The sequence below is a fragment of the Ochotona princeps genome, chromosome 31 (genome assembly GCF_030435755.1).
Source record: "Ochotona princeps isolate mOchPri1 chromosome 31, mOchPri1.hap1, whole genome shotgun sequence".
Classification (NCBI taxonomy): Eukaryota; Metazoa; Chordata; class Mammalia; order Lagomorpha; family Ochotonidae; genus Ochotona; species Ochotona princeps.
In genome coordinates this window covers 13,430,299-13,446,574 of record NC_080862.1, presented here as the reverse complement: position 1 = coordinate 13,446,574, position 16,276 = coordinate 13,430,299, and positions in this window count along the sequence as shown.

The following is a 16,276-nucleotide window of genomic DNA, read 5'->3' as shown; positions in this document are numbered from 1 at the left end:
CTGCTCTCAGCTCCCAATACCAAGCATCTCCTGTGCCCCTGGCTCTCCCATGGCACCTAATCCCCCAAGGGTTCCCTCCAAACCCTTCACACTGAACACTGCACGCCAAATCCGCTCTTTCTCCCCCAAACTCTAAATCTAGACCTCCTGTTTTTCCCTCAGCCAACAACACCTCTTTCCTCCCAGGGCTACCCACCAGGTTTTGACACACAATCCACTCCCTGGCTCCTAACTACCCGCAGCCAGCTCTAGGTACCAGCCCCAGGCCTGGAGGGCTGCACTGTTTGCCCCATAACTCACAGGAGGGCGAATCCCTTCACTGCCTTCCCGATCCTGACTTGCCCTCCGAGGAGGTTCACTCAGCAGGTGGAAGGAGGCACAGCTACTGGAGTTGAGACAGAAGCCGTCAATGCTCTGCACTGGACGCTCCTTCATCTCTGCTGCCAATGCACACCCACACACAGCGGAGACCCAGGACCGCTGATCCTGGACAGCCGTGCTGTAGCCTCTCAGAACGGGAGCTTGTCCACTGCCACTGCCACCTGGGTCTGGACTTCACCTCTGTGTGTGCTCTCCACACAACCACACCTCGGATCATGGCTCCATCCCCACGTGTGCTCTCCACACAACCACACCTCGGATCATGGCTCCATCCCCACGTGTGCTCTCCACACAACCCACACCTCGGGTCATGGCTCCATCCCCACGTGTGCTCTCCACACACCCACACCTCGGATCATGGCTCCATCCCCACGTGTGCTCTCCACACCACCCACACCTCGGGTCATGGCTCCATCCTCACGTGTGCTCTCCACACCACCCACACCTGCGATCTGGGCTCCATCCTCACGTGTGCTCTCCACACCACCCACACCTCGGATCTGGGCTCCATCCCACGTGTGCTCTCCTCACCACCCACACCTCCGATCCGGGCTCCATCCTGCGCTTCACCTTGCCGCCAGCACTGACCTGCGCATTTCTCCTGCTGATGGAGGCCCTCACCTCACACTGCTGCTGCTGCCTCCCTGCACGTCTCCACAAGCACCCACATGGGCTGTTCTTGTGTCCCACTGAGCTAGAACAGACCTGCACAGCACCGCCACCTGCTCCCTGCACTTTGTCTTCACTGCTGCCTCGTCGGGAACCTCTGCCCAAGGAGCATATCTGTGCTTCCTGCAGCCACCTCCTGCATGACTGAGTTCATTCACCACCTGGGACACCGACCACCTGCACCACCCTGCTCGCCCGTCTCCGCCAACCCAATGGCAGTCTCACTTCACCCCAGCCACTCAGGACAGCATCCTCCCTACCTGGGGTCCCAGACCATGCTGCCTCAGACCCCAGCTTCCCTCCCTGCTCTAGGCAGACCACGCACTTCCCTGCTGGATGAAGACCACGCTTCCTTCAAGCCCCAAGGAAGTCCAGGCCATCCCTCCAGTGCCCACCAACCACCCATCAATATTAGTAGATCTACTACTATATTAGATCTACCAATATTTACATATACTAATGTATATTCGTATATTATATAATACATATATATTACTAATACTAGTATCTAGTAGATCTACTAATATCTACTAATAGTAGATATTGACCAAAGAAGTCAATATTAGTAGATATACTGGGAATGAATAGTATCACCTATTATTTCTTCATTGACAGACAGCTCATTATCATTCTCAGACTGATCTTTTCTTCTCCATCTTCTCACCCTGATAGTTCATCCTCAACAGACTGCTCACCAGTGGCCTCTGTGGGGCTGGGTCTGTTCTGATGGCCACCTGCAGCACCAGCCCAAACAAACTGAATCCCCTGCCCCAGAGCACGCACACACACTGCCTTGCCTGCAGTTCTAGGGCCAAAAGAGTTCTTGTGGGGCCTCCTGCACTTTCAACCCTGCTCCCTCAGCAAGCTGCTGGCCCACTAGGCATTGTAGTGTGGTGCTTTCTTATGGCAACCCTGCAGCACCAGCCCAGACAGAACGGACGGATTACAGACAGACAGACACAGATGGAGATGACTAGGACGACGACTAAGACCATGACGGAGAAAGAGGGGACGAGGGAGAAGGACAGGCGGGAAGGGTGGCGGAAAGAGGGCTGGAGAAGCGGCAGAGGAAAGCTGAGGCCAAAGGGGAAAGGGGCAGCAGAGAAAAGGATTTAAACGTGGCCGCTTTTGGCAGCGAAGGGTCTGACTGCAGTTCCAGCTTTTCCCAGACCCTCAGAGTATGCCACGTCTTTTAGTGTCGTTGCTGGGGGACGGTACCCCAGCATCTCAGGGCCAGGCTAATGGGGCCCTGGGTCCTCAGTGCCTCTAGCACTCCTGGCGTGGCCACTGCAGCAGGCACAGCTCCCTCAGCAGGTGACCCCTAGGCCTCTAGCTCACCCACCCAGCTGCCTCACCAGCAGCTCAAGGCCCTCGTGGCCTCAGCCAGTGCCTTCCACACTCCTGGGCCCCACGACACCCCCATTCTGCCATCCAGCCTGCTTCTGTAGGGCCACTCAGGTTTAGCCCGCACCCCCACCTCCCGTAGTCCACTCCAGGGTCAGGCCAAGTCACTGACACCCCTTGCTTTCCCAGCCTGACTACAAGTTGCTCCAGGACCAGGAGGGTTTAGCCAGTCCCACACACTTCTAGTCAGCACACAATACTCTGACTGCTGTTCCTGGACCAGGTAGGCTCACCTCATGCCCCATGATGCTGCCCGATCAGTTAATCCAGGAACAGGTAGACTCAGCCTGTGCCCCACTCCCTTAGTAGGCTGCACAGCAGCCAGCTGCTATAAGGCAAGGAGTGCTGTTACGGCGACCCTGAGGTACCAGCCTGCAGGACCTGAATCCTCTGCTCCACAGCATTCCTGACCCTCCCCCTCGCTCTCCCCACCTGATATAAAACAGCCAAAATAGTTCTGGAAGGGCGTCCTACTATCTCAGCTATCCTACCCCTCTCTCCAATGCCACTAGAGATCAGTTTGCTGTCCCATGTGTCTCAAGCCACCTGACCCATCCCTGCTGCTTCAGGAAAAGGTGCGTTCCTTCATGGCCCACAGCTGCCCATGATCTGCCTGCTCCAGGACCATGCCAGCTCAGCCAGCACCCAAGCAGATCCAGCACACCCTTCCTGCTGATGAGCCAGGTCCATTTGAAGGCAGCCTGTGGCACCAGCCCACATGGCCTGAATTTCCCGGCCCAGTGCATGCCCACCCAGATGCCCTGCCTGCTGGCCCAGTGCCAGAATGTCTCAGGTGTGGCCTTCACACCCTCAGGCGCCTACCAGCCACTCCATGCCCAGCCAGGCTCCAACAGTGTCCATGTCCACAGTTGCCCACCATCCACCACCTGCTCCAAGGCCATGCCTGCTTGGCAAGTGTGCCTGCACATCCAACGTGCCCACCCCGTCAGCCCACTCGCTGCTGCAGGGCCACACCAGCTTGGGCACTGTCTACCACAACATGGCCAGTCGGGCTGAGCCAGCACCCCGTGTGCAGTTAACACAGACACCCCAGCCCACATGCTGCTCCAGGGCCAGGCCAGCTCTGCCAACCACCTCCATGCACAAAGCAGGCCCACCAGCCATGGCACTTGTCACTCCAGGGACAGTTTCTGTTGGCTATCACCAGGCCCACCCCTAACCCAGTAGCCCTGCCATCCCATGCAGTGCTCCAGAGCCAGTGGGGCTCAGCCAGCAATCCTACTCCCTCAGCAGACCACTCAGCTGCCTGCTACTCAGAGCCAGACCATTCTGCCAGGGACCCTGTGGCCCCAGTTGGCAAACCCTGTCAATCAACCTTGCACTCCAGGGCCACGCTCAAGAACACTGGGCCCCCTGGGCTGTAACACTCTTGCACAGACTGGTGGCCTGTGATGACTGGGCCTATAGGGCACCACACTGCTCTACACCAACTACTTTAGGACCAGATCCCTGTGCTTCTAACCCACAGGCTGCTCCAAGGCCCGGCAGGCACAGCTGGCATGGCTAATGTTCCTAGATCCTGCCTGCCTGGCTGCCCTGCTGGGGGCTCCAGGACAAGGCAGGCTCAGAAGGTTCTACCTACCCCCAGGTACCCCAAGCCTGCCCACTGTCCACTCTGGAGCCAGGCCAGCTCGCTGACACTCCTCCAGTTCCCAGTCTGCACCTGGACTTCTAGCCCACCCTTACCAAATCCTCACCAACTGTTCCAGGTACATGTAGACTCAGCCACCCACCTCCTCCCTCAGCAGGCTGTTTGGCTGCCCACTGATCTAGGGCTGGGCCCATCTGACAGCAATCTGTAGCACCAGCCCGTAGGATCTGAATCCCCCGGCCAAGAGCATGCTTACCTCACTGCCCTGCTTACCTGTTTCTGTGAAAAAAAAAGGCTCATGTGTGGCCTCTCACGTTCCCAGCCTACCTACCAGCCCCTCTTGGGTCAGCCAAACTTGGCCAATGCCTCATGTACCTCAAGCTGCTGGCTTGGGTAAGGCATGCTTTTCCAACAGCAACCCTTCCCACCCCACCCCACCCCTTGCCTACATATACCTGCCATCCACACTAGGGCCATACCAGCTGGCTAGCACCCAGCCACACAGCCACCATGTCCACCCTGCCAACCCACTTGTTGCTGCACAGCCACGCCGGATTGGGCAGCAACCATCGCATCCCCAGCCCACCTGTTCATTGCAACACCTCAAGGTCAGCTCCTCTGAATGCTGCCCACACCAAGCAGCTTTGTGTACTGTCCCATTTGCTGCTTCAGGTTCTGCTGCCCTTCACTAGGCACGAACCCTAGCCTGCCAGCCCCATCCGCTGCTCCAGGGCAGGATGAGATCACCCAGTGACCAGGCTCCCTCAGCAGGCAGCACAGCCACCTGCTGTTCTAAGACCTGGCCCATTTGGTCAGAGACTCTGGGCCAAGGCTAGCACGTTCTGTCATTCCTCCTGGCACTTCAGGACCAGGCTCACTCCCCCAGGGACTGCCATGCTTCTAATATTTTAGACAGCCAGGCACACGACAACTGGACTGGGAACCCCTATGCCTTTAGCCTACACACCCAGTTGTGCCATGAGCTGCTCCAAGACCAGGTGGGCTCTTCCGATACTTGTCAAGCTCCTAATGTCCCCCTGTTCCACTACCATCCCCTGCTGCTCAAGGACCATTCCACGCTGGCTGGTGCACCTGCCTCCCTCCATCCACCCCAGGGCCAGGCTGGCCCAAAGAACACCCCTCTCTTTCCCAGCTTGCCTGTAAGCTGCTACAGGGCCGGGAAAGCTCAGCTGTTGCCCCACATGACTCTAGCCCACCCATGCCACTCTCCCACCCACTGCTCTAGTGACTTGCAGGAAGTTCACCTAGCGCCATAAGCATGCCTAGCACGCATGTGGTACACTCCAGGGCCGGGGGCTGCTCGACCAGAGCGCCCAGTCCCCAAGCCATCTGCTGGCTGCTCCAGGGCCAAGCCTAATAGGTCAGATCACCCTGTGTCCCAAGCCCACCCACTACCTGCTTCATTGCCAAGCTGGCTCCGCTGGTATCCCTGTGCCCACAGGACTATCATCATCCATTTCATGGCCAGCCCGATTCTCCCAGGCCCCCTCCCCACCGCAGTCCTATCCCGCCCACCCTACCACCCTGTCAGTTGCTCCAGGATCAGGAGGCCTAGCCCAGTGACCCAACATCCCTAGCAGACAGCTCCCTGGCCTCCTCCTCCACCACCAGGTCCATTTGTCCTGTGTCCACTACACACCTTGCACATCCATTCCACAGCACCTTTCCTACTCCAGGGACAGGCAAGTTCAGTTGGTGACCCCCCTGCCCACAGTGCAATAACCCTTGTCCCCAGGACCAGGCTCACAAGCCCAGGGTCCCCAGCTCATCTAACCTGCTTGCCCTGCCAACACACCACAGCCTAGCCATGGCTAAGGCTGGCTTTGGAAGCACCTCCTGAGTGCCCAGCTTGCCTGTCAACCATTAGTGCCAGGCAGGCTCAGCCAGTGCCCACAGCCACCCTCTGGCAGCTGGCTGCTCCAGGGCCACATTGACTGGGCTGGCGCCTCCACCTTGCAGACCTTCCACAGCCAGGCTGGCTCTGCCTACGCCTCCTGTGCCCACAGCCTTATCACCATTCTCTCCAGAGTCAGCTTGCCAGCCTCCCCATACCCAAACCATCTTGCCTGCCACTTCAGGGCCAGAAGGACTTGGCCAGTTCCCCCAGCACCCATAGAGGCTGGCTGCCCATGGCTCCATCTTCCAGGAGTTGGTCTTGCTCCCCTCCCCATAGTACAGCACTTAAGTGTTCCAGAGTTGCTTCCTGCTTCTTCTCACTTGGGCTGCAATCTTCATCAGCAAAACTAGGACTTGAGATAATATGATTGTTCTTCATAGGGTCATCAAAAGATGCTGTTACTTGCAAGCATAACTGTCAGACCTTCGTCCATTCACATTCCATCCTTCTGACTCCAGCAACTCTGGCTTGAAAATCCCACATTTTTCTACATGTCTGTGCTGCATCTCTTGCAAGACTGTGCATTTCTCTTCAGCCTGGGCTCTAAGGGGGCATGAAGCAGAGTAGTATGTGACACAGTGCCACTTCAGGTCCCACGTGCAGAGAGGCATCCCTGAAAAAGTTATTTGACAAGTGAGCTGATAACATCACACAGGTGGGCAAAGTGTGGCTTCCAAATTAGTGATCCTACACAAGCTGCTGACTTAGGACCGTACCATTATCAAAGAGTGAAAAGCAAAATTCTGTACAAATATGTGACAAAAGTTTCTTCCAAGAAATATTTCGGTAGCTAAGTACTTCAAGTGAAAAAATAACTAGTAGATAATTCACAAAGAAATAGGCCAGATTCACTGGAAAATCTGTTACAAACCCTTATGACAGAATTACCTAGTTAGGAAAGTAACAAAGGAAATGTTTTAAAATGTTAACACCAAGATACTTTTGCCTAAAAGAAATGTTTCCTTCCCTTAGGTCTTCGAGGGTTCTTCCTGCACTATAAGCTGTCCACTTGAAGAAAACGAAAAAAAATAATAAATAAAAGTAAGAAATGAGGAACAATATATGAGAGAAGGTAAAGGGAACCGTATCGTGCTGTTAAAACGACATATTTCAAATATGTGAAATATGTTAACCACATGGAAGTTAAAGGTTTTTAAAAACATTTTAGGCACACCAAGGGAAGGTGTCATCCTGTTGCAATGCTCCCAGCACACCAGGTGAGGAGGTGAGGGGGCCGAGGCTGCAGGCTTGGCTTGGGGGAAGGCTAGGGGCATAATGCCAGTGGGTATTTGGGGAACTGGGAGCTCACCACTAGGCAGGTGGAGAGAACCTGGGGATTTCCTTCTGTGTCTGGTCCTGGGTGAGGTGGGGAGAGTAAAGGGGAGAGCCCCAGGTCAGCATGCTGCCCTGGTGTGCTGGTGGACCAGGCCTGGAAACTGCAATGGGCCTGGATCTTGGGTGTGTAGAGGGATAAGGCACCAGGCAGGCACAGATGACAGGAGTTTGGGACCCTGGTGGATGGTAGATTACAGGAACACCACACTACCCACTGGGCTTTTGAAGACTGGGCTAGGCACAAGGCTTGTGGATTGATTAGAGAATGGAGCAAGGAGATATGGGGTAAGAAGGACCATCCTGGGAGTATCAAGTGGATGAGGAATGGATCCTGAGGGACTCCCAATGACAAGGCCACTGTACTTGCAGGAAAGGAAGGGGAATGAGACCTGGTGGATTGGAGGGGAGAGACCTAAAGATCTTTAAGGGACAGACTGATGCACCAGCCCACATGGGAAACCTGAGCTGGGCTTGTTAGCAAGGAACACTGCTGACCACCACACAAGAGTGCACATGAAATCTATGGCTCAGGACCTGTCTGGCAGGACTAGATCCCAGTGACAGTCAGTGTCAGATACGGGGATGGGTCACGTTATGTTAAACCATGACACCAACCAGCATGCAAGAGAACCAGGTCTGGGGGTGGACCCAACCCCATGGAATTACATTTTAAAAAGCAATAGTTTGGAATTTAACATTATATATGTCCACATAAAATGTTGACCTGAGGGGCAGGCAACTGGCACACAGCTTCAGTTGCTGCTTGGAATGCCCACATTTCCTTCAGAGAATCCAGGCGTGACAGTACTTTTGATCCTGCTTTCTGCTAATATGTAACTCTGGGAACCACCCACTCAGTAACATAGGCTAGACTGTTGCACCTGCTGGAAAATGGCAAGACCACAAGCAGACTCTCTCAAACTGGTCACAGCACCCATCGACCCTGCAAGACCTGTGTCTGGGAAGAGGCCTGGTAGGGGACAACTGGAGAGCATTAGAGCTGGGACTGGAGCTGAGCCAAGCTGAGCCAGGCTGCCTCTCCCCACTGGGAGAGCTGAGACTGGAGGTGGGCCAGGCTGAGCCAGGTTGTAGCACCTGATGGCAAATGCCAAGTCTGGGTTCAGACCATCTCAGACTAGGCCACAGAACACACTGGCACATGCAAGACACGGGGCTGGGCCACTGGCGGCGTGCCCTAGTGGCTAAAGTCCTTGCCTTGAACGCCCTGGGATCCCATATGGGCGCTGGTTCTAACCCCGGCAGCTCCACTTCCCATCCAGCTCCCTGCTTGTGGCTAGGGAAAGCAGTCGAGGATGGCCCAATGCTTTGGGACCCTGGACCCATGTGGGAGACCCGGAAGAGTTCCTGGTTCCTGGCTTTGGATCGGCACAGAACCGGCCGTTGCACTCATTTGGGCAGTGGATCATCAGATGGAAGATCTTCCTCTGTCTCTCCTCCTCTCTGTGTATCTGACTTTGTAATAAAAATAAACAAATCTTAAAAAAAAAAAGACCTGGGGCTGGGAGTAGGCCTGGCTGGAGAAATTCAAGGACTCCCTTGTTGGCTACTGCTTCGATTGGTGGGCGTGACAGCTGGGACTGGGGGTGGGCCAGGTTGGGCTAGTCTTCTGCACCCTCTAGTGCACATGAGAGCCAGAATGGGCATGGGCTAACCAGGCCACGCTGCAGCACCAGCTGGCATATAAAAGACTGGGTGCAAGTTTTTCAAGAACTGCAGCTTGGAGCATGCCTGGTAGGGGAACTGTGGGCACTCCTTGGCTAGGCCAGGCTGCACCTACAACCTGTCAGAGAACCAGAGCTGGGGGCGGACCAGGCTGGACAAGGGAGTGGCACCTATCAGCACACATGAGGGCCATACTGCGCTGAGCTAAGCCACAGCACACAGGGGTGGCCATGAAGCTGGGTGGGATATGGGCTGGGCTGTAGCAGATGTGGCATACGCAAAAATGAGGCTGCGGGGTGGCCCTGGGGCAGATTACAAAGGATTGCCCCAACTAGACCGTGTCACACACTGCTATACTTGAGGACCAGGTCTGTGGCAGGCTGCCTGGGATGGGCCTTAATATGCATGAAATATAGAGCTGGGTCAGAGCTGAAGAGGCAGCTACATCCACCAGCACATACATTGACTGGTGCATGCTAGAATCAAGTCTGAGCTCACACTAGATGAGCCTTCATGGGGGCTCCCTGACTAGACTGCTAGACTCAGACCCTGGCCACAGGGAACATCACAGAATGTGTGGACAGACCTTGGCATGCATGCATCAGGACTGGGAATCCTCATGTGCTGATGCCTGCACAGTGGACACCATGCCAGGATGCATACAAAGGACATGATGGCCAGCTGACCTAGAGCAGCATGGGACATCAAATGCTTGGTCAGAAGAGGGAAAACAGAAAAATCTGGACAATTTCCTGGCCAAGCTGTGCAACATGTTCCTGGGTCTATGGATGCACTACAGAGTTTGTCAACCAGCAGATCTTGTAAAGATATTCTCAACCCTGGTGCACTCAAACCAACACCTTAGAACTATCAAAATCACTCAAGTAACACCTTGGAATACTCTCCCACAATGGGGTCTCCCTGACCCCACCAAATGATCATCTCCCCCATCACCAAGTACTGATGTAGTCTGACAGCAAGGAGTGGCCTCTTGCCTTCCTCCCTAGTGGACGAGGGAGAAGGGAAAAAAAAGAGGAAACATTTGTGTTACCCACTTTCCTCAATGTCTGCACCTGAATGTCTCCACCCTGATCAGAATCTCACATGGGTTTTCATCCCTCAACTATACAAACATAACAAAAAAAGAAAAAGAACATAAGAAATTAAATAAAAAAGAAAGTAGCTGGGTTGGGTCCCTGCCACCCATGTGGTGACTCAGGATGGAGTCCCCATTTCCTGGTTTTGTCCTGGCCCACATGGGGACAATTGCAGACCTGACAGTTCCAGGTTCCGGCTGCTACACGTGGCATCCAATTCCCTGCTTCTCTTTCCCTCCCTTTCTCTCTTGTTACAAGAAATTGATAAGTTGTCTTACAAGGAATTCAAAAGAACAAGCATGAGCTTACTCAAAAGCAGAGAAACAAGCTCATGGAAGCCCAAGAATGGGGACTGGGCCTCCTCAGCTGCTGAGGCCTGTGCAATGTTTGGACAGTGTACCCCAACGCACATGGGGGACATGGCAGCCAGCTCATCTGGGCCAGCTGGGGACCTCAAGTGCCACATCAGGAAATGGAAAGCAGAACAGAACAGACCATTCTCCTGACCAAGCTTTGCAGCAAGTGCCCGGGTCTGTGGATGAGCTAAGGTGAGCTTGTTCAGCCAGAGGATCTGGAAGAGATCTTCTCAAGCCTGATGCAATTAGGCTAACACTGTATCTGTCAGAACTGCCCAAACCACTCAAGTAACACCCTGGGGAGATTCTTCCTCACATCCGGGTCTCTAAGGCATCATCAAAAGGCCATCTCCTATGCTCGGGAGCTGATGCGGTTTGACAGCAAGGAGCAGCCCCCTCCCCTCCGACACCTCACTTCCATCAGTGGACAGATCAACAAAACAGAAAATCAGCCAAGAAGCAACAGAGCTCATCTACACTGCGGACTAAAGGAACTTAATCGCTATCTTAGAGAACTCATTCCACACCTCCACAAAACATTCTTGTCATCAGTACATGGAATTTTCTATAGCATGGTTTACTGCTAAGCCATAAAGCAAAAGTCTTAATAAATTTTTTAAAAATGAAACCAATCATTTATCTTTTCTGATCACAATCTAATTCAGTTAGAAATTAACAACTTAAAAATCTCTTAAAGATATGTAATCTCACACATGACTTAACAACAAGCTCGTAAGCAAAGAGCCACAGAAGAAATCAAGGAGAATCTAAAGCTTCCTGTCAACAAATGGAGATCACACAGTGCATCAGAATTGAAGGGACACAACAACAGCAGTGCAAACAGGGACATTTACCACAGTCAGTGCTTATACTAAGACACTGAAAGACATCAGATAAACGGCATCAAGCGAAAAGACAACAACCACCCCAAAATTAGTAGGAGGAAAGAAATTATAGAATAAACAAAATGGGAAAAAAAAGATGAAAGATCAACGAAGAACAGATTTATTAAAAAAAAATAAGTAACACTGACTCACCACTAACCTAAATGAGAAAAAAGAGAGAGAGAGGAAGGAAGGAAGGAGAGAGCACACTGAGTGCTAGACCATGGCCTGCCCTGGTAAACATACCCAGAGCAAATGCAAGCAGCCACCTCCCCTCCTGCACCCCTGCGATGGCCAAGCTACCAATGGCCTAGGGGACCTCAACAAGATGGCAAGCCGCCAGCTGCCCTTAACGACCCCACTGGACGCCCAAAAGAGGCCTGTGCTCACAGACACTGCCAATGACCAATACACCACCTGCCCTCAAGGATCCGATGAAAAAAACCAAGCCAAGACCAGCCCTCCTAGACCTGACGCCCATGGCCAAGCTGAGGACAGCCCTCAAGGACCACACAATGAAAGCAAACTACCACCTCCCCACCCAGCCCCTATAATGGTGGCTAACTTGCTGCCTACACTTCTGACTACTGCACTGAGGACCAAGCCACTGCCTGGCCTCCTGGAACCCACACTCAGGGCTAAGCCGCAGCCGACCCTCCTAAACCCCCCGCAGGAGTGCAAGTGGCCACCTCCCCTCCTGCACCCCTGCTGATGGCCAAGCCGCCTCCCAGATGGACTCAGCACCCAAGGACAAGCTGCCACCTGTACTCCCAGACACACACTAGGGCCAAGCCGCCACCTCCCCTCCCTGGACCTCTGGACCTTGGGGGGGTCTTACCTTGTATATGTCCGTTTGGGTCTGTGAACTCCTCCAGCGAGGCTCAAATACCGGGCACTCTGGGGGAGGCACCAACTCCACCTCATGCACCACGGGCCCCACGGGACCCACGTACACCATGGCGGCCACTGTGAGGCCCTCCACAGGCAGGGTGAAGGTGGACAGCAAGTGGGACCAGGCTCAGCTGCAGTCCACGAGCCCTTCACGTCCACTCACAGGGCCCACAGCACATCTCCATCAGCAGAACTGCTCCCACTCAGGAGAGTCAAGGGACGTATCTACTTCCTCGGCTTCTTTTCTGCTGACTGAGGGTGCATAACCGCAGCTCCTAGCAGGAAGTGACTGGGCGTCCAATCCCTCCACGGCAGCACCACGCAGGATCCCTAGGTCGTCAGGGAACCTTTTCTTCCTCCATCCCTGACCCCACAGTGCCAGCTGTGCTTCTCTGCTGGCCCAGGAAGTTCTGTGCAGCTGGAAGGGGCCTGGGGATCCTCCCTGCACTGGGCCCTGAGCACAAGGGCAGACATGCACGCTCTTCCCCAGCAAGGAGGACCGTGGAGGGCCTCAGGGGCAGAGGTTGTGCTTCTGGAGAGGAGAGCTCCCCATCACCTCCACCAGCACCACCTCCACTGGGCGTCTTGATGCACCTCCGGGATGCTCCACCTATTGTTTCAAAAAACAGATTTATTGATTTTTATTGCAAAGGCAGATTGGAATATAGGATGGGGGAGATACAAGTTTCTATTCCCTCATTCACTCCCCAGATGGCCAAAATGAACCAGGAGGTTCTTCTTGGTCCCCCAAGCCAGTGCAGCTCCCTGCCTGTGGCCTGGGAAAGCAGTTGAGGATGGCCCAATGCTTTGTGACCCTGCACCCATGTGGGAGACCCGGAAGAGGTTCCTGGTTCCTGGCTTTGGATCGGCACAGAACCGGCCCGTTGCGCTCACTTGGGGAGTGAAGCAAATAAATCTTTTAAAAAAAATACTGAAATTGAATAATCACAACTACATACAATGATAAGAGGTGAAGGTAGTCAATGAGCTAAACAAATCTGATTTGAATTTCACTTTTCTTAGGAGAGAAAACATATTATGACTTCTCTTTAGCATATCCAAATCGCCAACATCACTACTGTTGTATTTTGGGGTCATTTCTGTAAAATAAGAGAATATCTTACAAACTGCTTAATACTGGAATTTTCCATGCAATAGTTGAATGCAATTGGCTGTAGGTAATAAAAACTACAGAAAAATCTATGAAACTATGCTCTGATTCCCAACTGGGGGTAGGGGAAAACCATTGCAATCCAATACAACAAAACAGTTCAGAAATAACACTGTCCATTTATGCTCAACTCATTCTCAATACAGGTAGACTAGTTATATCAATTCAACAATACCATTTTAAATAAATAGTGCTCATCAAAATTGACTATTCATATGCCCTCCGTCCCAAATAACCTGCCTATGTACATGAGACGTTACACACACACACACAAATAAACAGTTCAAGATGCACATGAACCTCAATGTAAAAGCCAATCGTTACAACACCACGTGTGAGACCCACATCCTACACGGGAGTGCCTGAGTTCAAGTTCCAGCGCCATTCCTATCTCAGCTTCCTGTCTGGCACACAACAATGACCATGTAAGTACTTGAATCCCTGCCACCCACAAGAGAATTCCAGATTGAGGTCCTGGCTTTACCCTGGCTAGGAGCAAACCTGCAGATCGAAACTTTCTCTCTTCTCTTTAAATAAAATGAAAATAAGGGAATAAGGGAACTCAAAAGGAAATGCTCTGTAACAAAAGCTAAAACCACAGAACTTCTACATGGAGAAAAAAAAATGACTACAGACACAGACAAGGAAAATACTTCCTAAAAGACACGAAAAACTAAAACTAAAATCCATCAAAGGAAAACAGGAATCTGCAAACCATTCTTCAAGCAGATACCATCAGAAAAATGAAAACATAAATTAGAGACAAGAATAAAGCTTTTTGTGAATCATGTGTCTGATTAAGGGCTTGCATTTAGTATAACAAACTCTTACAAGTATACAAAGCCAACCCAACAAACACCCCCTTGAGGAAGATACGCAAATGACTAACATCAACATAAAACACTGCAAATCATTATCAGTAGCCTTTAGGAAAATGCAGATGAAAACTACAAGCAAATACCAGTACATACCTAATAAAATGGTCATAACCAGAACAAGAGACAACACATGTTTGCCAGGACATACATACATCTATCTATCTATGTATCTATGTAACATGATACTTAGCAATTCCACTCTATTAAGAGAAATGAACACATATGTCCACAAGAAGTGTCACACATTAACAGGCATATTATTATTCCTAACAGCCAAAAACTGCAACAATCCACTGATCTTCAACTAGTAAACAAGTACAAAGGTACATACATACAAGGGAATACTATGAATCAATACAAAGCAAATGAAGTGAAGCCCAGCACAGTAGTCTAGCAGTTAATCCTCAACTGGCATGCTCCAGGATCCCATATGGGCACCACCCAGGCCCTAGCTGCTCCAGCTTCCCATCCAGCTCCCTTCTTGGAGCCTGGCAAAGCAGTCGAGGATGGCCCAAAGCCTTGGGACCCTGCACTCACGAGGGACTCCCAGAAGAAGCTCCTGGCTCCTGGCTCCTGACTTCCTCAGCACTGGACACTATGGCCACTTGGGGAGTGAACGAGTGGATGTAAGATCTCTCTCTTTTTCTCTCTCTGTCTCTACTTGCCTTTCCAACATAAAATATTTTTAAAACATTCTCCCCCCCCTAAAAAGTTTTATTTTGATTGGAAAGGCAAATTTACAGAGACAAAGATCTTTTATCCACAGGTTCACTCCTCAAGTGGCCGCAACAGTCCCAGCTGAGCTGCCACAAAGCAGGAGTTCCTTCCTGCTCTCCCATGTGGGTGCAGGATCCCAAGGCTTTGAGCCATCTTCCACTGCTTTCCCAGGCCACAGGCAGGGAGCTGGAAAGAAAATGGAGCTACCGGGATACAAACCAGAGCCCAAATGGGATCCTGGCACATGCAAGTTAGGGATTTTGGCCACTAGGCTACCACACCAGGCCCAATTTATCCACTTCTAAGAATAATGCTGCAACTCACCAGAAGACTGACACCACACTGGAACAGCTCACACAGGTAATGAATTCTTTCATAGTGAGAATTCAAGCAACACCCAGTTTCTTTTCCTGGCAGATATCCCAAGCAGCTGTCGACTTTAGACTGCTTCTTTTCTTTGGTGACCATTTCAAAACCTCCTTGGCTGGCAACAATCTGAATTACAAAAAAAAAAAAAAAAGTAAAAATTAGTGTTTAAGTTGAGTCAAGCATTCTCTTCTAAATACATAAATAAATAACAACAGTGACAGCTGTAATACTTACAGGCAAAAAATAGATAACGATTATTAAAGCTTCTTAGTTGTTTTTCTTGTTAAGATTTATTTATTGGGCCCAGCACTTTGCCCTAGTGTCTGAAATCCTCGACTTGTACGAGCTGCGATACCATATGGGTGCATATTCATATCCCAGCAGCCCTGCTTCCCATCCAGCTCCCTGACTGTGGCCTGGAAAAGCAGTCGAGGATGGCCCAAAGGTTTGGGATCTTGCACTCATGTGAAAAACCTGGAAGAGCTCCAGGCTCTGGGCTTGGGATCACATATCACCAGGCTTTGTGGTCACTTGGGGAGTGAAGCATCAGGCAGAAGATCTTCTCTGTCTCTCATCCTCTGTGCATATCTGACTTTGGAATCAAAATAAATAATCTCAAAAAAAGATTTATTTATTTTTGGGCCCAGAGCAACAGCCTAGTGGCTAAACTGCTCGACTTGCATATGCCAGGATTCTATATGAGCACTGGTTCATGTCCTGGCTGCTCCACATCCCATCCAGCTCCCTGCTGCTGGCCTGAGAAAGCAGTCAAAGAGGGCCCAAACCCTTGGGACCCTGCACCCATGTGGGAGTCCTATAAAAAGTTCCTAGCATCAGACTGGCTCAGTTCTGGCCATTTTAGCCACTTAGGGAGTGATCCAGCAGACAGAAGATCTTTCTCTCTGTCTTTC